The following is a 16,437-nucleotide window of genomic DNA, read 5'->3' on the forward strand; positions in this document are numbered from 1 at the left end:
AGAAGACCTTTGATAGCATAATAAGCAAGCTGTCAATGAAGGATATCTTCAAGCTAGCTTGAGGGGGAGTGTTGACTAAATCAAATCAAAATCAGATTCCTAATTTATTTCATGAATCTTTTCTGTAAATAGAATTAATTATAATATCCTTTCCAGCTTTAGTTTAGCTTATTTTTAGGGATTTTATGATTAGAAATCTTTTCTTATTTTAGGCTAGTATTTTTTCTATTTTCTAGTTATTTCTATTTTTGTAATTACTCTATAAAGAGATGATTTCTTGTACATTTGAATACACATAATATTCAGATACTTCAAGTAAAATCAATACAAGAAATAGCTTAAATCTTCATCTCTTTAATTAGCCACTGATATACCATAAGAATATATATAGGATTAACACCAAAATGAAAATAAAAGAGTAAAGTATCGTTTTTGTCCCCAACGTTTGGGGTAAGTCCTATTTGTGTCCCTAACATTTAAATCGTCCTATTTGTATCCTTAACGTTTATAAAAGTGATTCAATATTATCTTACTATCAATTATACTAACAAATCAAATTATATTTTTCAATTATTCTCACTTGGATGTATTCATTCTCAATTAGGCCTCACTTGGATGTGTTCGATTTTAATATTATACCCACTATTTGTATTTAGATTCAATTATGTCCCTAAAAAAGTGAATTATGTAAATGTTGTAAGAATTAGTTTCAACATTTGATGAGCTATTTTTTGGAGTAGATCATCGATTCTATCCCAGACATTTGTATTCTAACTTCAATAAGAGATTTTTAAAACTCAAACTAAAGCGCTCATGATGTGTAATTGATGGCAGGATAATATTGAATCACTTTTACAAATGTCAGGGATACAAATAGGACGATTTGAACGTTAGGGACACAAATAGGATTTACTCCAAACGTTGGGGACAAAAACGATACTTTACTCAAAATAAAAAATAAAGATCCTAATAAATACAAGAATTAAAAATTGTATTATTAGAAGGTTTAGAAGCTAATTCTCTTAAGAGAAGTGAGGGTAATATTAGAGCCCAAGGGTGAAGTTCCAACTTGAATCTCAAAGGAATTATAACGAAGGAAGAGTTCAACAACAAGAAGCCTTGAAACAAGCACAACAAAATCCTTCCCAGCACATTGCTTGTTGGAAACACTGGGATTTTCGGTTTCAGGACCATTGGACCAAATAACATACTTCAACAGCTTCTCAATAACATTTGCAACTATGTTTCTCTGATTGATTCTCTTATTCACACCAAGGATGATGCAGAATTGATGGTTGAGAAGAAAGCTATTGTCCATGAATCCCAAAACAAATCAAATCAAATCGGAAAATAAAAATGTTGAAAAAAGAAAAAAAAAGCTTATTATCGTAGAAGAAAATATACTCCATCAAGCAAACAATACAAAAAATTAATATGAATAAAAAATAAAAAAAACAGTAATTATAACAATTAACAAAAGAATAAACAGAGAAATTAGGTTTGAAAAACTGAAAGCGGTGGTGGTGAAGAATCGCACCTGAAGCAAATTTTGAAGATATAAATCACCACATTTACCAAACTTTAAGGCTGGTCAATCGTCAACTCCTTTGCACAAACATCAAAGCCAATACACGCAGCAACTACTACCTGAACAAGAACAAGAACAAGTTGTTTGGCTACTCAGAGAGAGAAAGGAGAGAGAGATAAGAGGCAAAAGCGCAGATCAAGCCCCTTTGAGAATTAAAGGAAGCAGAGATTAAATCACAAAATCGGAAATGAAATCACAAAATCAAAGGCAAACGCTAGCTTTATCCTAAATAAAAAACAGCGAGGAGCAGAGAATCAGAAACAACTTCAAATTAAAAATAAATCGAAAGGTCAGAGAGGGGAGGAACCCAGAACTTCGTACGACGGCGAGGAGAGGAGTAACGATGCGAAGAGGGCCGAGTAGAGCTTCCCCAGATGACGAAGGCACCCACGGTCTGTCCCCGCCGGCGGCGACAACACCTTCTACCGGAGGAGAAGAGTTCGAGAGATGAGGGCTGCTGGCAACGTTCGAATGGAGTGTGATAAAATTAGGATTATCTCAATATTTTCGACGGAAACTTTAAATTACAGACGGATTTTCCATCTGTAACTATTTTCCACGGAAAAAAAATTTAATTTTTCTGACGAAATTACCGACGGATTCTCTTTTTCGTCTGTAATTTATGCTAATTCATTTTTTTGTTTTCTGACAAAAAACCTCTCTGAAATTCCCTTGTATTTCTGTGAGATAAAATCCGTCGGAAATATCCGTCTGTAATAACTAGTTTTCTAGTAATGATTATATTAGTTATTGTTATTCAAATTTTACGAAATTTTTAAAATAAATTTTTTATATATAAAATAATTTATAAAAAATAGTGAATAACTAATTTTTATTACAATCGTTAATAGTTGAGAAATATAAGTAGAGCTAGTGATATTAACATGAAAGATGAGCGTACTAGATTATAGACAAAACAATACATATTAAATAATCATATAAATAAAACAAACAAACATAATACTATAATAGGCACAATTGTAGCCCTCAACAAAGATAAAATAAGACACATAAAAGAATTCTAATTCCCTTAATGTGCATATCTATGATTAAAATAATTGTCTATTCTCCAGTCTTAATATAAATTTGAGCAAATGTTTAACATTCTCTATCTATGTCCTTGATATCCCACTATTAATCATTTTATAGTGTATTGATTTTTTCAATTCAATCAAGTAGTGTATTATTTCGTACCGCGTCATTTCTGAAGATGGTATGAAGAGAGGATGAGAAATAAAAATTTCTCAATAATTTATCTGTATGGTATCATCGTATCTATCTCCAACCACTTCAAATTTTAAAATAAAAATAGTGATGATGCAATATTCTCAATTAGTCGAAGTGGTGTGACTTTTAGATGCTTTTTATTTACTTATGTTATTATACATGTAACTCATGACTGAATACGTATAATATTAAAATATACAGAATACAAACATATAAACATTGACTTGATTTCTTTTGACATTTTTTTAACTTCTCTGTACATGAAAAGAAAACGATTTTTTATTGATATAAACTCTTATGCGATACATGAAATTGACCTTAACTTTTCTTAAGCAATCTTTTAACATTACTTTGATTTTGGAGAGTATTAAACTCAAACTGTGTATAAAATTGATGGGAGTCCTCTTCTCTTACCGAAGGTCCTTATCCCAAAAGTTTGTCAATCACCTTTTCTTATCGAATGATCACTTCGATTATCTTGTCTTTGAGGGTCACTTTCCTTTACCAAAGCATCATTCTCTTAGTTCTTTAATGCACATAAGATGGTTATTATAATGTTTAATGTGAATGCAATTAAGAGATATTATATCATGACATACAATGCTAGTTTCTATATTCAAAAACATTTAAGATATAATTCAAAAAAAAAAGTAGCATAAAATCTTTACTTCTAGTGAAATGTGTAGAAATTCTATATATATTCCAATATAAATAGACACGATTCGTTAGCGAAGAGAGACTTATTTTATGACTAAACTTTGTGCGTGTTTCGATATAGGCAGATATATATCTTTGGCTAAGAGATAGGTTTCATTCTTTTGATGAAACTCAATATAAATATTGAGGTTGCGAAAAATATGAATCCTGTGCAAATCTCTGAGTCCATGTTATTTTTATCGGAGAAAGAAAATCTCTATATTCCTAGTCTCCGTAGTTAGCATAGTTCAGAAAAGATACTTTCTCAAACAATATATGAATGAAATTTGTGAATAATTTGGCGAATGATCTATAACGAGAGTAAGAAGGTGAAAAAAGATAAGGCTTTTTTTTATAATGAAGTGAAAAATGTATATGAATAATAATTTGTACAGATAATAGAAGACAGAAAAAATAAGTTACCTAGAATTTTTGTATAGAAAAAGAGAATAGAATGAAAAAGGAAATACTCAAATGGCTCTTAGGCATAGTTATTAAAATCGGACTGGACCAGTTGATTCAATCAGAAAATCAGACCCAATACCAATCTAGTCCAAAATTAGGACTGCTTAAAGTAGAGAACCGTCACAAACCGATCAAACCGAGAGTGAACCGACCAAATCCAGTCAAATATGGTAAAAATTAGACTGGACCGAACCGCTCGATCTAGTTGAAAACAAATTTATGACGCACCACAGTTCTGCAAGTCCACCATGCAAGAACAATCTTACCACCAAGCTAGTAATGCTATATATATATATATAGCAATTTTTTATTTTATTTATATTCAATTTATTTTTATTTTAATTAAAGTCACTCATTTTTAAATCAATTATATTTTATTTAACTATAAATTTTATTAGATATATATAAATTAAAAAGATAAATAAAAAATTTATTAATCCCAATTTTTTTTTCTTTTCATGATTATATGATATCTATTAATATTATTTTTTAATAAATACTTATAGTATATAATTAATAATAGGTAAAGACTCACATGCAGTTGTCTTCATATGAATTTGATAGTTGAAAATCCTTAGATGATATTTAGTCAAATTTGTCAAATCATCTAATTATTTTTAAATATCTTTACATGAAAACGACCATATGTGAGTTTTCACCTATAATAATATAATAATACAATAAATATAAACTAATTAATAAAGTATTAATTTTTTTTTGTGACTATAAAGTATTAAAATTTAAAAATGATAATTATTTTTATAAAAACAAAATATAAGTACTTATAATAAAAAAAAAATTAAAATTTATATAATTATTTAATTATACCGGGTTAACCGGTTCGACCAGTGATCTACCGGTTGAACCAATAACTCAGTAATTCAGTTACCTGATCACTTCAATTACCGGTTCGATTTTGACAACTATGCTCTTAGATATGTGCAGATTACATTAAGAGAATCTAACTCGTGTTTAGATGAAATCTTCAATCTGAATTGTTACTTTGAAAGTCCTATAAAATTTTTTATATTTTGAATTTGAAAATAGTTATTAGACATAAATTTATAGAGAAATGAGTTATTTTTACAACAAATTTTGAACGAAGTCAATTGGATAACTATAACTTGAGATATTCATAAAATACTATTCATATATCAAGCTGACTGTTTAATAGAGTAAAGTATTGTTTTTGTCCCCAACGTTTGGGGTAAATCCTATTTGTGTCCCTAACATTTAAATTATCCTATTTGTATCCTAACGTTTGTAAAAGTGATTCAATGTTATCCTGCCGTCAATTACACATCATGAGCGCTTTAGTTTGAATTTTAAAAATCTCTTCTTGAAGTTAGAATACAAATGTCTGGGATAGAATCGATGATCCACTCCGAAAAATAGCTCATCAAAAGTTGAAACTAATTCTTACAACATTTACATAATTCACTTTTCTAGGGACATAATTAAATCTAAACACAAATAGTGGGTATAATATTAAAATTAAACACATCCAAGTGAGACCTAATTGAAAATGAATACATCCAAGTAAGAATAATTGAAAATATAATCTAATTTATTAGTATAATTGATAGTAAGATAACATTGAATCACTTTTATAAATGTTAAGGATACAAATAGGACAATTTAAACGTTAGAGACACAAATAAGACTTATCCCAAACGTTGGGGACAAAAACGATACTTTACTCTTGTTTAATAATTATAATACAATTTTTTACTATAAACTTGTAATAAATTTATCTACCTAATTAAATTTAAATTTAATTTTGCACTAAACCCAAAGAATAAAGATAATTTTCTTATCTTTTTATATAGCTAAAGATTATTCAAATCTAATAAGTATAAAATTAGTTATAACTATGTTTTAAAAGTTATTTATTGTCGGTTAAGACTATACTAAAATAAATATTTTTATATTTTAAATTAAATATATTAATTTTGTAAATATATTATCTTCTAATATTTTATCATAAAATTTAAATTTAAATTATTATAAATTTAATTAATTAATTATTAAATAATGAACATAATTAAAAAAAAAACTAAAATGTTGTTACCGTTGCCTACTTGCATCACCTCCTCACACCGCGTTAATTAAATATAAAGAGGTATGTACTAAAGGTTATATAAATTATATCTATCTTCACTGAAATGGTGTTCTCTTGGTAGTGTCTCTTCAAATTATATCTATATTCACTGCTAGTTGACTTCCTTTTGAGATCTGTTATTGGTTTATATGCATTTCCTTTCCTTACCAATTTTTTCAAGTTGATCTTTCTCCTTCCTTTCCTTTTTCCTAATTCCGCCGAAGCACCAAATGAGAATATGCTCTATGAATTTTTCTTAGAGTTAACTTGCTGCCTAGCTTCTTTCTCTTTCTCAACCTCCTCCAATTCACCTCTACATTCTTCAACCACTTTCTTCCTCCATTTTTCGTGCTCTTTTATAATTTGCTCTATACTTCATTGTTATCTTCGTCAATCCGAACATTGCCTTTATAGACAGATAGGCTTACAAAACACGAATAAGACTAACTGGTGTAAGTTTTGTTGTTGTGTGCTTCCTCTCCTCATTGTTAGAAAACTGATTTTGGATTGTGGTTTTTTTTTTTGTCTCCAATTCTCTTTCCTACCTATTCAGCTCTCAACCAATCCCCCCACATATCCCTTACTTTCCCTTTCTCCGAATCTTCTAAATTCTGTATGCACGCTCATATTTTTCGTGCCCTACAAAACCACAATAATTATAATAATTGCCAATTCTTTCATATTTCAGCTGCAGTTCAATTACTTTTTGGTTGCTACATGAGATTTTCAAAATTCTTCTAATCGGTTTTGTAATATCCATTTTCACTTTAACTTTTAGAAGCCGTTCCTCCTTTTCCCTAATTTAAAAGAGGTCCGATTTCATAACTCTACTCATTGCCTCCCCTACTTTCTTTTCTAGACTCTTTGTTTTGCATTGCTCCAACAATCTCCAAAATTGAATCCATATAGGGACTATGGCAAATTCTACATCTGCAATAACCGTATCTTCCTTCCAACGTTTAACATTCAAAATATAGTTCTTGAATAGTCAATGTGTCCCTTTCTCAATTATGATTAGATCAATTTTTTTGTAAAAAAAAAAAAAAAAAAAACAACTGAAAAATATCCCCCCGATTCAATACCTTAATCCCTCCGGTTATTCCCAAATTGTATATAGAGCTGCTTCCATAGTTCCTAAGCTGAATTGGCAATCTTTGAAGATCCTTTCGACTAAGCTTTTTGAACATTTCTCTATATCTTCCTTCATATCTTCATCTTCGAACCGTACAACCTTTTCTTCCTCTTTTACTTCTGTAGTCCTCCTCTGATCAGCAGAGACAACAGATGCTGCCATGAGAGTCCAATCTAACTCATTAATATTATCACACAAAATAAGAATTTTACACCAAAACTGTAGCAAAGCACCTACCAAACTCTAGTAACAAAGCACTTTCTTTTATTGTAACTTTTTCTTAGTATCACTTTTAGTTTTTTTTTTAATATATTAGTTTTTTTATTTTGAATTCTTTAATTATCATTAAATAAATAAATTATTTTAAATATAATAAACATATAATTATAAATATTATATATAAAAATTATAAATATTAAATTAAATAAAATAATTTTATGATATTATCTCTCTAACATTACTCTTAATAAAATTGGTGAAAACTAACTGTTTAACCGGTTAACCAATTCAAAATTCTTTTAGAGTATAAAACTAGTAATTTAAGGGGGGGGGGGGGAACGATTCTTATGTTTTTAAATCATTTTTTAGTATAAAATTTGATTTTTTTAAAACCAATTAAAAAGCAGTTTAATTATTATTTCTAAAACTTGTTAATAACCAGTTTGATCTTTTGAAACCAGATTGATTTACTCATCTAAAACTAATTATATTTCTCGTTAACCTGGTATCATGTTTGATTTTCGAAAAACCTTAACTATGTAAACCCCTAACAGGGAATTACTAGAAAGATAAACAAAAAGTATAATTAACTTGCACCCTTTTATTCTAATTTTGGAGTTGAAACGACATGTATGGTACGGTTTTCAACCGTCAATGTGATCAAGAAATTTTTTGGGAGTGCAATGTGATTAAGAAATCATGACTACATTTTTTATACGGGTTATATTATATGATTATGAATATATTGACAAATTTTAAGTACTTCACTTTTTCTTAACCTAAGGCTTCCTGAAATATATGACAATTGAATATATGAAGCATTCAATGACTTCCAAATATAAAAATAGTTAACGTGATATAGTTATTTTGTAAATAAATGCTAAATCATCAAAAGAAAAACAAAATACTATAAATATTTAACTTACAAATTTGGCCCGTCATTTCAACAAAAAAAAGTAAGCCATTTTGAAAAAAAAAATATTTCTTTTCTTTTCTTTTGACTGAAAAGAAGAAAAGAGCAAACAAGCAAATGAAACTCTAATAAAGCTATAATTTTGTCACTCCGAAATTTAATTTATTATACCACTAGACAAAAATTCCCTAATTTAATCTATAAAAAAAAAGAAATTAATTAATTTAAATAAAATTGGATTAGTTAAAGAACCGATGACATAGTTGAGAAATTTTTTTGAATATTATTATTATTCTCTTAGCCTTATTTAAATCTCACTAAAATAATTATTGTAACACCTTAATATATTTTTAAACTAAACTTAAATCTTATTTGAGTTATATTAGTTATTGTTACTCAAATTTTACAAAATCGTTAAAATAAATTTTTTATATAAAATAATTTATAAAAGATAATGAATAACTAATTTTTATTAAAATTGTTAATAATTGAGAAATATAAGTGAACTTAGTGATATTATCATAAAAAATGAGCCTACTAGACTATAAACAAAACAATACATATCAAATAATCATATAAAAAAAGAAACAAATATAATAGTCACAATTGTAACAATTCAATAAAGTTAAATAAGACACATAAAGAATCTTAATTCCCTTAATGTGAATTTCTATGACTAAAATAATCGTCTATTTTTTATTTTTAATATGAATTTGAGCAAGTGTTTAATATTCTCTATCTATGTCTTTGATATCTCGCTACTAATCATTTTATAGTGTACTGGTTTTTTTAACTCAATTGAGTAGTATATGGTTTTGCACTGCGTCATTCTTGAAGATGGTACGAAGAGAAGGACGAGAAATAAAAGTTTTTCAATAGTTTATCTGTTTGGTATTATCGTATCTATCTCCAATTACTCTGAATTTTAAAATAAAAATAGTGATGATGCAATATTTTCAATTAGTTGGAGTGGTGTGACTTTTAGATGTTTCTCATTTAGTTATGTTATTATACATGTGACTCATGACTGAATGCCTATAATGTTATCAAATATACAGAATACAAACATATGAACCTTGACTTGAATTTTTTTGACATTTTTTTTAATTTCTCTGTACATAAAAAGAAAACGATTTCTTGTTGATATAAACTCTTACGATGCATGAAATTGACCTTAACTTTTCTTAAGCACTCTTTTAACATTACTTTGACTTTGGAGGGTATTAACCTCAAATTGTGTATAAAATTGATGGCTGTCCTCTTCCTTTACCGAAAGTCCTTATCCTAAAAGTTTGTCAATCACCTTTCCTTATTGAATGATCACTTTAATTATCTTGTCTTTGGGGTCACTTTTCTTTACTAAAGCATAATTCTCTCATCTCTTTAATGCACATAAGATGGTTATTATAATATTTAATGTGAATGCAATTAAAAGACATTATATCATGACATGCGATGCTAGTTTCTATATTAAAAAATATTTAAGATATAACACACACACAAAAAGTAGTATAAAATCTTTACTTCCAGTGAAATTGTAAAAATTCTATATATATATATATATTACAATATAAATAGATACTATTTGTGAGCAAAGAGAGATTTGTTCCATAGCTAGACTTGATGCATGTTTCAACGTAGGCAGGTATAAATCTTTGGTTAAGAGATAGATTTCATTCTTTCGATGAAACTCAATATAAATATTGAGATTGCAGAAGATAGGAATCCTATACAAATCTTTGAGTCCATGTTATCTTTATCGTAGAAAGAAAATTCCCATATTTCTAGTCTCCGTATTTAGCATAGTTTAAAAAAGATACTTTCTCAAACAATATATGAATAAAATTTGTGAATAGTTTGGCGAATAATTTAGAATAAAAATAAAAAAACTAAGAAAAAATAAGGATTTTTCTTATAATGAAGTGAAAATGGTATATGAATAATAATTTGTAGATATAATAGAAGACAGAGAAGATAAGTTACTTAGAATTTTTATATAGAAAAGGAGAATAGAATTAAAAAAGGACTCAAATGGTTTTTAGATATCTGCAGATTGCATTAGGAGAATTTAACTCGTGTTTGGATAAAATCTTTAATCTAAATTGTTACTTTGAAAATTCTATAAAATTTTCTATATTTTGAATTTGAAAATAACTATTAGATACAAATCTATAGATAATTGAGTTAGCCTTACAACACATTTTAAACGAAATCAATCGAATAAGTATAACTTGAGATATTCATAAAATACTGTTAGTAATTTAGTATGTCAAGCTGAATAATTAATGGTTACAATACGATTTTCTATTATAAACTTTAGATTTATCTACCTAATTGAATTTAAATTTGATTTTACACTGAACTCAAAAAATAAAGATAATTTTCTTATCTTTTTATATAACTAAAGATTATTCAAATTTAATAAATATAAAATTAGTTATAACTATATTTTAAAAGTTGTTTATTGTTAGTTAAAAATTTACTAAAATTAATATTTTTATATTTTAAATTAAATATGTTAATTTTCTAAATGCATTATCTTCTAATATTTTATCATAAAATTAAAATTAAAATTATTATAAATTTAATTAATTAATTATTAAATAATGAACATAAATTAAAAAAAAAAAACTGAAATGTTGTTACAGCTGCAGTTACTTGCATCATCTCCTCACACCTCGTTAATTAAATATAAATAGATATGTACCAAAGGTTATCTATAAATTAATAAATAAATGCGATATACTCTCTTGTTTTGTGTCCACTAGAAGAAAAGAAACCACGTTACACAACCAGAATTTTCAATAAGGAATTTGGAATAGCTTTGTGAACAAGCGGGCACAGGTGTCCATTCATTGACGCCATTTTTTTTTAATTTATAGAATCTATTTTTTAATTGAATTTTGTTTATATATTTAAATTTTGAATAAAATCAAAATTGATTTGAAGAGAATAAATTTTTTATTTTCGTTTTAAAATTTTGTTTTACTTTTTGTTAATTTATTTTATTTTCATTAAAATTTTTCAAACTTTTTAAATATGATGGATAATTTTGTAATAAGAAAATATATATTTTTAAATTCTTTTTAAATATTCATCTAAATTCTAAACAAGAACAATACATAAATGTTTTATCCGTTAAATATTTTCAAAGCATTTGGATAAACCAAAACAATACCGTGCTTATTTGGGCGTCATTATTTTGTTAAAAAAAGATTTTTTTTAATAAAAAATATCTTTTTTTATTTTTTTAGTGTGTTTAGCAAATTTTTAGTAGTAAAAATAAAAACACTAAAAAAATAAAAAAAAAGGAGTGCTAGGAGACCAGCAACTTTTGTGATTTGTAGCCATCAATGATGATTTTAATGGTGTGAGATTGGTGTGAGATTTCATTCAAGCTCACTTTTCTTTACTGGTTACATATTGGCCAGAATTTAAAAAAGTTACTGGTCTCCTAGACTTTTTCCAAATATCTTTTTTTGAGAAGTTGTAATTTATATCTTTTTTTAAAAGATTTTTTTTCTTAGAAAAAATATGTTTTTCATGTAATAAATAAAAAAAATACTTTTATATTGTTATACCCAAACATAATTGATAAATAAAAAGATCTTTTTAGATGAGATATCCAAACATAAAATTACTTTTACTTTTTTATAAAATCTTTTAAAAAAAGATAACTCGAAAAAAGATCTTTTCTTATAAACTCATTCAAACAAGCCCATATGATTGTGATTGGGAGAATAATTTAGATTTTAGAAAGCTAATAATTTCACAATTATAAAAAAACAAAATAAACAAATTGACCCCACAATTCAGAGGACGCATCTCAACCACAACACAACATAAAGTTAAAGGTCTTTGAAAACGTTATACGTCCCCTTTCTTAATTTCCATTTTTTTTTTAAATAAAAGAAATTTCTCTCATATATATCTCTATCATGTGATTATCATTAATAACCATCCATAACAACTTTAATTCCCTCTGAAAATTTGGTTTGATGATTTAGATATATACTATACTCTCCACCTTCCAATTTTCGGTTGGTTCAATAATCTTTAGGGATCCAGAACTTGCTTTTCTTTACTACTGTATTATTTTTTCTTTCTCTTTCTTGCCCTTTGTGTTTTCTAAAAGACCAATACCCTTTAGAAGAGTGAGAATTTTAAGTCTTCTTTTCTTTCCTCTTGAGTCAATTCTTGAGAAAATCTTTGAGATCCAAGAGTTTTGATAAACAAAAACCAAATCCAGATACCCTTTGATCTAAAGTATAAAACTTTGTTTCTGGTTCCAGAATTCTTCTTTTGGGTGTGCCTCCTTGATCATCATCATCAGAAGCTTTTTGAGGAAAATAAGAAAAGAAGCACACAAAAAAATGCTGCAGTTTTTCTTCTCTGTGGCTTTTTCTGCCATCCCTTTAACACTTTATATTCCACCACTCAGAAGCTTGAATCTTTTTGTTGAAACCATGGAAGACATGGTGAGAGAATCAAGAATTCACACCAACAGGGTTTACCCTCGACTTCGTGTAGCTTGGTTAAGGATCATGGATTGTGTTCTTTGCAACAACGCAAGCTAGAAGACTTTTTCACGAGGAAGAATAATGGCTTCTGATTTGAACAAGGTTTTAGATCTTATTGTAAATATTTTAATTTTTACTTTTTTTTGGGGGTTAGTTTTTTCCTTTTGATTTTGGTGGTGTTAATGTTTGCGAGTTTATTCTGTTTTTGGAGGCATTATTTTTGCCCTCTTGTTGCGGGATTTATGTTTAACTTTGTGAGTTGTTTATGAATTTTTTTTGGGTAATAACATTTGATGAATAGTGATTCCTCGTCAATGGCGGTATATAATTATAAAGTAATAGAATTTTGTGGTTTGTCATATTATTGGAAAATGGGAAAATTGCCTTTGTCTTCAATGTTTACATTTGTTTGTATGTTATTGGTTTGCAGGTTTGGTATTTTTTTTTGTCTGATACAAAGGATTTGGTATGCTGATCCTAAGTTTTGTTTTTCCACAAGGTACGGACCACAATGACAGTGCCACCTGTTTGTAGATCACATGCTGGTGTTAAGAAATTAAAAAAAAAAGTAAATAAAAAAATAAATAGTCATTTTGACTCGGAAAAATTATGTTTTTGTCAAAATGGATTCTAACTTTTATTTTTTGACAAAATAAATTCAAAATATATACATTATTTGACAGAATGATCTCAACGTTAACGTTTCACTCTGAACATTAATAAAGATATCTAAGTGGCACGTTAAGTGCTTACTTAAAGAGTTAGAATGATATATGTGGGGTTGATTTATATTTTAATTTGAAAAAAATCCGAAGTAGATGGTAGAGCAAAAATGGAAAAAAAAAATTTATTAACAGAGAACGACGCTGTTATTTGCAAGAACAATTATAAGGACTGCGCCAAAAGAAAAACCATTTGATGGAACTTGCGTCTGCTATTAGGAGGTGATGATACTAAAATTGAATATTTAGGCCAATTTTAGGCATTGGTTTTTTCGTTGTCCATCTTGGCATGTATGTCGTTTTGAATGAAACTCATTGAAATTGAGCTTGTGATTCTTTTGATTTGTTGAATTTTTTCTTTTTCTCTTTTATTTTGATAGAAATTGAAAATGAGATGTGAATACTTTGTTTGGATTGATGAAGTAGAAAAAGAGATTAAAAAAATTAAACTGAATGTTAAAAGGAGCCAAGAGATAAAAAGTCATTATAAGGTACATAGCTATGGTATGAGGTCATCTGTGATTGAAGAACACATGAAAATTTTAATAATCTCTTATCTAAAAAAAGATAATATTGTAATTTTATATCTAACCCTCCAAGTAAATACTTAACGTGCCATCTAGACATTTTCGTTAACTCTGTTAACGTTAAAGTTATTTTGTTAAACGGTGCCTATTTTTTGGAATTTATTTTGTCAGAAACAAATGTTGGGATCTATTTTGACAAAAATATAGCTAATTACTCTTAAAAAAATTAAAAAAAGTACAAAAAAATCATATTTACTTAATAACATTTCTTCGGTTTTTTAAATAAATAAAATAAATATTAAATTTATATCTATAGTCATGCCTGAGTTAATTTACGTTTCTATACTTTATTATTTATTTCGTTCTTAGCATGGAAGATTTTTTTATGAACGTATCTCATTCCTAACATAGATGAGCTAAATAAAGAAGGATTAAAAGTATTTCTTTTTTAATATAGACGAGATACATATTTAAAGAAGTTGTTATATGTGCAGATGATACACATAAGACAATAATTTTTAACTATATAAAGAACTCGTTCATATTATTGTAACTTTGATAATCTTGTCTTCAATTTCTTTCACATATTCTTTGAAAAAAAATTTAAATAAAGTAAATAAAGTAATTTAAAAAAGATCAATTAAAATTGATCTGATAATTATTATTTCGTTTAAATAAATATTAAGAGTTTAAATTTTAAATTATATATATTATAATTTATTAATTAATAATAAATTATTAAATAAAATTTTAATAGTAACTATTTAGCTTTTAGTCTTCCAGATTAAAAGAATTAAAAGATACTGTAAGGATAAAAAAAGGAACAGCTTGCAATTAATGGAAGCTCAAAAAAGGCAAGTGGCAAGGTGAGAAGTTGAATTGTAAGAGTAGACGTGAAAAAGGAGAAGAGGGAAGTCAAGGGTAGTGGAAGAGAAGAATTCAGAACAATAAAATAGAAATTTCAAAGTAAAATTTGCTTTTGAATATTTCAATGGAAGTGTGTTTTATAAAATTATTTTATATAATAAAAATTCTTTAATTTCATTTGTTATTTAAATTTTTAATGGATAAGATTTGAAAAGAATCTGCCACTACAAAAATGCAAATACACTTTTTTTTCGCTAATAGTTGTTATTACGAGTTAAGTCCCATTTTGGTCTCTGAGATTGGCAAATTACACTGATTTAGTCCTTGAGATCCCAATTGTACTAAATTAGTTCTTCAGATTCGAAAAAATGCACTACATTAGTCCTTCTCCCAATTTCCGTCACCGAAGCACTAACGCCGTCAGTGACGTGGCCATTTCTTACCACGCTGGACCCAGCAACAGTTAGATGACATGTCAATAAATTTGATTAGCTCCAATTTAGTCCTTGTCCCCTTTTATAACCAAGAATTCTGCCCTAACTTCTTCCTCTTCTTCTTCTACCCACTTTTTCTAGTTCTTCGTCTTCTTTCTCGCTGTGCAGTTTTTTGGGTTTAGGATCATGAGTGCAAGTGGGAGGCACAGTTCCATGCGGTCAAGCAAAAGGATCTCCAGAAGAACCAATAGAGCATCGAGTGTTCCAGAGTGGTGTGGGTGTGGATGCCGCCTGTTCTTCGGTGGTCCACAACAGAGGCTAACCCTAACAAGCCATTCTTTGGGTGTCCTAACTACAATGTCAGTGAAAAAAGGTGGTGTGGTTTGTTTGTCTGGGCTGACATTGGAGAAGAAGACATCAGTGAAAGGGTGACTGCTACCGAGAATGTTGATGAACTGAGGGTCAATTTGGCCTGGAGAATTGGAAAGTTAGAAGCTGAAATTAGGACCCATAAATTGTACATGTTATTGTTGGCTCTGTTTATAATGTTTGTTGCTGTTTTCATGTTGGTATTTAAGGTTTGAGGATGATTATGTTTTAATGTGATTAGGATTATTGTAAAGTAGACAAAAAAAAAAGTGTCATTGTGAATTGTTTGAAGTTGGTAGTCTTGCTCTAAATATAAACCAAGAATTCTGTTTTTGTCATCCAACAAAATGATGGAAAAAGTATTATAAAGAAGAACCTGTTAGTAGCATAATTAAAGGTAGAACAATTTGTCATTATAATAATAAGATGCTAACTTAACAATGAGTTTCCAGCATGAGTATTAACAAGCAAAATAACTGTCATATCAGTGACACCTCCCCAACCTAATTAAAAGCTAGTTCTTGATCCAAAATACACCAATAACAAAGATAGATAGTGCCATCAACCTTACAATGTTTTCAAATATAACAATTGGTCTACTGTCATATACTGAAGCCAAAAAATAAGAGTATGATTCACAAAAAGATTTCTAATTCA

At 27.9% G+C, this 16,437-nt stretch overlaps 1 long non-coding RNA gene across 1 annotated transcript; it reads left to right on the forward strand.

Moving 5' to 3' along the window:
- Nucleotides 1-12,210: 12,210 nt before the first annotated feature.
- Nucleotides 12,211-13,925, forward strand: LOC140181169 (uncharacterized). Its single transcript, XR_011875945.1, has 2 exons — nucleotides 12,211-12,963; nucleotides 13,292-13,925. It is a non-coding gene; the product is annotated as an uncharacterized lncRNA (long non-coding RNA).
- Nucleotides 13,926-16,437: the final 2,512 nt, after the last annotated feature.

Source organism: Arachis hypogaea, chromosome 18 (genome assembly GCF_003086295.3).
Source record: "Arachis hypogaea cultivar Tifrunner chromosome 18, arahy.Tifrunner.gnm2.J5K5, whole genome shotgun sequence".
In the NCBI taxonomy this organism is placed as follows: Eukaryota; Viridiplantae; Streptophyta; class Magnoliopsida; order Fabales; family Fabaceae; genus Arachis; species Arachis hypogaea.